We start from the raw sequence: 8,848 nt of genomic DNA on the forward strand, positions 1-8,848 counted from the left end.
TAAGGACACGTATGAAACATCACCGGACATTCCGCCCACACCAGTGCTTAAACCTCTTCCCCCGGAATTAAAATATATTCAACTTGATCCGGATGGTAGTCACCCGATAATTATATCTTCTCTGTTAACTAAAGATGAGGAGACATGTTTAATAAGGGTGATTAGGGAACATCGGTCTGCGATTGGTTGGTCCTTAGCCGACATTAAGGGCATTGACCCTAATGTCTGCACTCATCGTATACATTTAGAGGATAACGCGAAGACTTCTCGCGAACCTCAGCGTCGCTTGAAACCTGCCATGAAAGAGGTGGTTAGGGAAGAAGTCTTGCGATTACTTTCGATCGCGGTATTATATACCCAATCTCCGATAGCGAATGGGTAAGTCCCATTCATGTAGTTCCTAAGAAGTCGGAATTACCATGGTGCGTAACGGGAAGGGGTGACTATGTTGTCACTCAAGGTCCTATGAAATGGAGAATCAGTATTGATTCTGACGCGTTTAAATGCTATGACCGCGAAAGGATCACTTTCCCTTACCATTTATAGATCGGATGCTTGAGCGCGTCGGCTGGTCATGCCTTTTATTGTTTCTGGATGGCTACTCCGGCTATTTTCAGATTATTATTGATATTGATGACCAAGAAAAGACAACCTTCACATGTCCCTTTCGGAACATATGCCTATAAACTAAATGCCTTTTGGCCTTTGTAATGCTCCCCGGTACCTTCCAAATGATTATGCGCTTCATATATTTAGTGACATGGTAGAGCTTTATGGAAGTTTTCATGGATGATTTTTCTATCTATGGAGACTCCTTCACGATTGTTTGTCTAACTTTGTCTTAAGGTTTTGACACGGTGTGAAGAAAAGAGCCTCGTTTTAAATTGGGAAAAGTGTCATTTCATGGTCAAAAGGGCATAGTATTAGGTCATATTGTATCTAGTGATGACATCGAAGTAGATAAAGCCAAACTAGATAAGATAGCGACCTACCTAAACCACGACCGTCCGGTGAGATTAGAGCCTTTCTAGGCCATGCGGGGGTTTTATAGGCGGTTCATTAAAGATTTTTCGAAAATAGCTAGGCCTTTAACTAACTTGCTTTTGAAGGATGCAATCTTTGATTTTAATTTTAACTCGTAAACAGGCTTTTGACACCTTAAAAGCCGCCCTAACCACTACACCTATTATACGACCTCCTCTGATTGGTCAAAACCTTCGAACTCATGTGTGATGCTAGTGACTATGCAGGTTGGTCTTTGTCTTGGGGACGAAAAATAGATAATAAGTCCACTGTTATTTATTATGCTAGTAAAACTTTAAACGATGCTCAACGGAATTATACAACTACTGAAAAAGAATTCTTAGCTGTCATTTATGCTTTAGATAAATTTCGTCCTTATTTGGTTGGTTCTAAAACTTTAGTTTACACCACCACCATCGCCTTTTAGGTACCTTCTTGCAAAGAAGGATGCTAAGCAGAGATTAATCCGATGGATTCTTCTCCTGCAAGAGTTCACATTAGAAATAAAGGACAAAAGAGGGGTCGAAAACGTAGTTGCCGACCACTTATCTAGACTGACCAATGACGATAGCAGTGATTCTGAGTCCATACCGGACTCTTTTCCTGATGAGCATCTGTATGCTATTTTTTCATCACCATGGTATGCGGACATCGTAAATTATTTAGCGGCTGATGTTATGCCTTATAATTGGACAAGAAACGAACGTAAGAAGTTCTTGGCCAGAGTCAAGTTATACTACCGGGGGCGAGCCCTACCTTTTAAGTATTGTGCGGATCAGATTATTCGTCGTTGCATTCCCCAGTGGGAATATAATGAAGTTCTATCCTTCTGCCATGACAAAGAGTGTGGTGGCCACTTTAGTGGAATGAAAACAGCCGCTAAAGTTCTTCAATGTGGATTTTATTGGCCTACCCTTTTAAGGATGCCCAAGTGCATTGCAAAGCGTGTATTCGTTGCCAACAACTTGGGCTAATCCGCGGCGTAATATGATGCCTTTAAATCCAATCTTGATAGTAGAAATTTTCGATGTTTGGGGTATTGATTTCATGGGCCCGTTCCTGTTTCCCACGGTTATATTTTATATTCTAGTTGCCGTGGACTACGTGTCTAAATGGATAGAGGCCCTAGCTTGCCGTAGCAATGACCATAAGACCGTAGTATTTTTATTAAAGAATACATTTTCTGTAGGTTTGGCATTCCTAAAGCCATCATTAGTGATGGGGAACACATTTTGCAACAACAGTTGTTGCATCCCTAGTGAAAAAGTATGGAGTTACACACAAAGTAGCAACTCCTTATCATCCACAAACTAGCGGACAAGTAGAAGTTTCTAATAGGGAAATCAAAAAGATTTTAGAAACAACAAGAAAACCCCGATAGGAAGACCGGTCGGGTTGCCGTCTATCGGATGCCTTATGGGCATATAGAACTGCTTTCAAAACTCCTATAGGTATGTCTCCCTTTAGACTTGTATTTGGAAACCATGTCATTTGCCCGTTGAATTAGAGCACCGTGCTCGCCGGGCTATAAAAGCCTTAACTTCAATATTGATGAGGCGGGGCCAAACGCAGTTACAATTAAATGAGCTTGAAGAAATCCGTGGCGATTCTTACGATCTCGTGAAGGATTATAAAGCCAACATGAAACGTGTTCATGATAAGCATATCTTTAGTAAAGAGTTTGTGGTCGGACAAAAGGTTTTGCTTTACAACTCCCGCCTACATATTTTCCCAGGGAAACTAAAACCCGTTGGTCCGGTCCTTTTGTTATCTTGAAGTCACCCCTTACGGGGGCAATTACCTTGGTAAATCCCAAGGACAACAAGTACCTTTCAAGTTAATGGTCAACGGTTAAAACATTTTCACGAACTTTTGTCCCCGATGTGGAGGAAGTCCTTTTACGGGACCCTCGTCTATGAGGATCGACCTTGTCATTGGTGTACTTACTTTTCATTTCCATATACTTGATAAGTACACCATTCAGGTAACCGGCCCTCCTTATGGAGTGTGTGGGCTGTAAGTACGGATCCTAAGTCCACAGCTCACATAATTCACGTTTTCCACTTTAGCGCATTTTTTCTCGATTTTTTGAGTCATGTTCCTCTATGGAGTGAATTATGTATTTATTGTTTTTCGTGTTTCTTATAGTAAACAAATAAAAATAAATTAAAATTCATAAAAATCATAGACATAGCAATCCAACAAGTCTTGGGAATCGACTTTAAATCGACCGTTGTTGTAAACAAATTTTGTGTTTAAAAATTTGTTTGGGGGTGGGAAGTCAGTCTTTCCATCCGGATTGTTCGAACCTTCTAGTTGGGTTGTTTAGGTCCATTAGTATAGTTCATTGGGGTTGACGTCATCTAATTTAGTGTTCATTAGTTCGCATAACTTACGTCATGCACGCACTACGAGGCGTTTTCCACTATCTTATTCGTCACCCCCGGTTGGAATCGAGTGTTTTATGGATCATTGGATTGGAAATTCTCTCCTGATCATTTCCATATCTCATTCGCAAGAATCGGACCGATAACGGCGGGAAATCTAGTTTGAAATTAGCTTAAAAATCGTTTTAAAGTCGAAACAATCGAATGGGCTTGGGCGACTTCGCTCACCTAGATGCCCTCCCTTTCCAAAACCAAATCGCGATCTTCTTCTTCTCCAGCCGCTTGACACAAAGTTTAAATCCAAACCCTATCAACCAAAATAAAAAAAAAAAATAATAAAAATAGAATACATCACAATAAGAAGACCACCCACGCCCATTGTGAAACACCAATCTTCCACACAATCCAACCGTTTCCACCATTAAACCATCCACCAATTCAAGTTTTCATACCCACCGTCATTACCTACCATAACCACCACTGTTGGTTTAGTTAGAGTTCATCAAACTCGCATCCACCACCATCTACAAACCCCAAATCGGTAAATAACTTCAATGGCTTAACGATCGTAGAATTCTGCCGAAAACGCGTTTGCTTCCGATAGTTTAGCCATTTTATGACGCTGGAGATGTTTAAGAGACATTGGAACGGACTGTGGTATTCGAACCGGAGGATTTCTATCACTATGATTTGGTAGAACAGTTTTATAAGAAACGAGAAGTGGAGGAAATAGGATTTTCATTAGGATAGCGAGAACGCGGAGGAAGTTACGGAGCGGTTGTTGGGTCGAGCTATTAGGAATCACCCCCAGAATAACCAACCTAGATCGACCATTCAGGAATCCAAGAATACTGCAGTTCCTGTTTTGATGAAAGATACGGTCATAGAGGGTGAATACAATCACGATATCTCATTCGTTAAGCCGGGATCTATTTCGAGAACCAATCAACCGGCCGCCGGTGGATTGGTAAGAACGTCCTCGGGAAAGACAAAGTCAGCGACATCGGACTTCAGTGTCTGCACGTTCTCTGGAATTTGCAAACGAAGGAGTATAATTTCTGCATCCTTGATTTAATTTTGAATGTGATTAGAGGAGTGGGAAAGAGCCTGGCGCCTCTTCCCGTATTGATCACTAAGATTATGCTCTCATTTAGAGCCGTCGCTAGATCTGCTCCTATTAAGATCAAATTGCCTTCTAATGCGAGTATTTATAAGGAATGCATCCAAAAGACGTGGCCGTTGTCTGCAGAGAAGGAAGTCGAGTCGGATAATGTAGGGGAAGATATGACATGGTTGGTTGAGGATAATTTTGATAGTCATACTTCTAATTTAGAACGATTGATAATGCTGCAAACCGGTTTCATGCGATTATCATATCTGTGAAGATATTAGACATAGACAAATCGTGCTTCGAAATAAGCAAACGAACCTTCAGACGATAGTTGAAATGCTCGTAAAGGGTCAGGACGATATCTTGTCTAACATGGAGGTTATCCACAATAATCACCAAGCCCAGTATGCCGTACTCAAGACTGAGATGGAAGCACAGCGCTTGTTCAGGATAGAGATGCTACGACGCATGCCACTCGTGGATGAGTCCGCTCTCACCGAGTCCGAGAGGCATGGCGTCCGCCGCCGCGAGCCGATGGCTCAAGCCATTCGTCACCACAGAGCCAGTCTCCATCTCAGGGACCATCTTCTTCACACGCCTAGGTGTGCACCATCAGTTGTGTCCTTTAATTACATTGTTTTTATTGTTTTGTTAGTGGAATTTTATTTCAGTAGTTAGATTGAGTATTAAGTTGTTAATTTTCGATTGCTTGGATTTCATATTATTTTAATATAATTTATTTTGATTATCTTTCGTATAGTTGTCTTGGAGTAAAAGTTGAAAATTAGGCCGATACCGGCATATCTATGATTTTTTGTAGCGGTAGCATGATATGTAGGAGAGTTTAGAAGTTACTATTCTAAACCAAGTTTAAAAGATACCAGGGTTGTTAGGAAATCAAAGACATGGTTAGTTCCGTTTTTGGGTTTGGCAGTTTCCTATTTCCGGAAATTGCCTTAAAACAATTTGGCAACTTGCCGATCGTTTTGGAAACCCGAACCTATTTAAACTTCCATCATACTACACTCACAACCCACACTACACCCCCCACAATCATCTTTCACTTTTCACTCCAGCCCTTTGTTCTAGTTTTTTTTTTTGTTTTTTTCTTAGAAACTCACTTTCTGCACCTACTAGCGGCGCCGTGCCTAAGCGGCTAGCGACTTCGCCTACTTTTATCAAATCGAAAATTCACTAGAAGCCGCCATACAAGTAGAGCGACCAGCGGCTTAAACACTGAAATCGAAAATTTCACCGAAGCCACGCCATCAGAGCCGATGAAGCGACCAGCTCAAACTCTAATTCCAAAACCAAAGAGCGACTTCGCTTATATGGATGGCGCCAGCTCTTTTAGTAAACACAGAATTTTAGATTTTCTGAGGTTCTTCCAGGTTTTCGCAGCTATTCTACTAAGTAGTGTTGAGATGACACCACCTATAGTCATTCTGAAACAGTCTTTTGAAGATTTGATGGGAACCTATACCTATGGAGCATCGTTCACGAGCGGATCTTGCGATTAGGATGGCGCATCTTACGGTGAGTGATGCCGATTCTTTTCACCTAAGCTAACTGAATTCTTCTATAATAATATTACTTTTTTTTACCCAAGAAGGAGAACAAAAATTTTCCCTTACTATTGATGGTACGACTATGGAATTCAATAAGCACTTGATAGCTTTGGTTTTGGGATTGCCATTACGACCCTATGCACACGTGGGGATATATGACGATAACTCATACCTATATGAATATGCCTATTTCCATGAGTATTATGGGGAGGGGTATTTCAGATCATGGACCAAGACCAATATAACATCGCCTCGAAAGTAGCCTATCACTGAATGTAGGCCTGAACCATGTTGTTCATCATGATGAACATTCTAGGGGACGGCGGTTTACTACGCCAATAATACCGCCGGTGACGCGTTTTCCTTGCTTTAGCTGAGGGACGTCGTAGGTATGACATTCCCCGAAGTTTTAGTTGCTACTCGAGCGAGCCCATACCTTGAGGCATAAGTACCTTCTTATGCCTGTCTTGGTCTCTGCCGCGATTATGCGCGCTTTGCCTACCCGTTATTCTCATACCGCATTACCGATTGGAAAAGGGTCGAAATCATGAGACCCACCAACCGCGGTGGTAAGATCATTCCGAGCCATGACTTGGTCGGATGGCAGGTGCAACCATTTGGTTGCTCCTTACACCCCATCGGACCAAATAACACTAGAGAGGTTAGCATTAGTTGATGATACCACGGCGTAAAGGCGTGGCAAGTTGTTATGGCATGGCGGGATCTTGAAAAGAACCTCATATAGAAGAGGAGGATGACGAGTAGATGTTGGGGTGCGTAAGTTTTAGTTAAGTTAGTGTCCGCTTATGTCCCAAGCAATTTAATTACATTAACCCCATAATGGGTGGAACTCTTATAGTGTTAAGGGGTTTTATTTCCTATATTAGTACGTTCTAACATTGTTTTGCGGATGTTTCTCGAATTTCCAGCGTTTCAATGGTATTTTTCCTACCCTCTTTATTTAAACGCTTTGAGGACAAAGCATGCTTTTTGTTTGGGGGCATAGAAACACGCGTGTAATTAAGACATCCGTTAGGATAGAGATATGTATAATGTGCACTTGTTTTCTAGTTAAAATGTCGAAAATTCAAAAATATAAATAAATATATATATATATATATATATATATATATATATATATATATATATATATATGCTATACACTTAGGAATATTGGTATTGTTTTCTTTCTCCATGCTCTTAACAATCTAGAAGTCTCACGTAGCTGTTGCATCAGAATAATTGTTAGAAACTTAGGTTAATATGTATGTAATAATCTTTGCATCTATCTATAAATTTATTACATGAGTATCTATGATTGCTAGCAGTAAGTTTCTGAAATCTAGGCTAGAGTACTTATTCTACAAATCCTGTGAGAATATAGCCTAAAGCCTTATATGAGCGAAACATGTGAGAAATGACACAAGGGAGAAGTAAAATCCGGATAGAGAAATCACACGTCCACTTGCTTGATCACTAAACCATATCCTAAGCGAGAATTTAGGCCGCTCTTTGGATCGATATAGCCAGAAATTCAAACCTATGAATTATTTTCCGCTAGTCGCCACTCTGAGCCTTTCTTTAGCCTTCCATAAACCACAATTCCTTTACCCTGTTACAAAAACAAAACAAAATAAAAAAATCAACCTACCCAATTTAGAATAAGTCTGAGAATAGAATGAGGAAGAAAGAAGAAGAGAAAAACCTGTGTAAACAAAAATTAGTTAGTTGCTTCAGAAAATAAAGAAAAGAAGTTTCCATCCAAAGAAAAAAAAAAAAAAAAAAAAAAAAAATAGAAATAAATAAAAACTCCAAAAAAAATAGAATAAAAGGGAGTCAAAGGCCAAAGAAAAAAAAAAAAATATATATATATATATATATATATATATATATATATATATATATATATATATATATATATATATATGGCTAAGGATGGAAACAAAGTGTAGAAGCAAAAGTAAATAACAAGGTTTTCTCTAGTTACATAATATGAAGACTCTATTATCTCAGACTTGTTCTCTAGAATATCCATTTCCTTCCTTCTTAACCCATCTCCTAATCCCCGAACACCTAATAAAGACCTCTAGCTCAATTAGGAATAGGTTAGTGTGATAGTAAGTGGCGATGTGTTTGATCGACCCCGCTTCCTTGTTGTCATTGAGATTGTAAGGTAAAAGTGTGCCCACCGCACAATCGGAGTAGCTTAAACTTGAGTAGAAAAATCGAGAGGTTTTTTGTCTTGACATTTATGTGAGGACCTACTTAGGGGCGCTTATTCCGAAGTTTTAAACGGACCTCGCTATTACATTTCATAGTATTACTCATTGTTATATGTGTATTTTAGATGATTGATTATTATGCATATATTAGCTTAGGGTTCTGACTGGGTTATTCTTATGTAATTGCTAGTGAGATGTATAGATAGTTGAGACATGAAGGAGAAAACAATAGTTTTATTTCTTAGTCGTTGTAGTATAGATGAAGTTTGTGAGTACCTTCACATCGAAAACTCTCACGAGGCTATAACTTCGTCCACTAGGGAATTCCTAGTGGTTTAAGGCCTTGTTGCATATGGTCAATGCAATCGCACTCAGCGAAACGAGATTAGGTAGAACTCCATTTTTGGTCACTTATTCTAATTTCTCATATTTGCTTGAGGACAAGCAAAATGCTGTTTGGGGGTGGTTTGATAAGAGCCCAAAACTGTAGTTTTAACCCCTTAATAATCATACTGTTAGACCAATTATGTGAATAAT

Source organism: Coptis chinensis, chromosome 9, assembly GCF_015680905.1.
Source record: "Coptis chinensis isolate HL-2020 chromosome 9, ASM1568090v1, whole genome shotgun sequence".
Lineage (NCBI taxonomy): Eukaryota > Viridiplantae > Streptophyta > Magnoliopsida > Ranunculales > Ranunculaceae > Coptis > Coptis chinensis.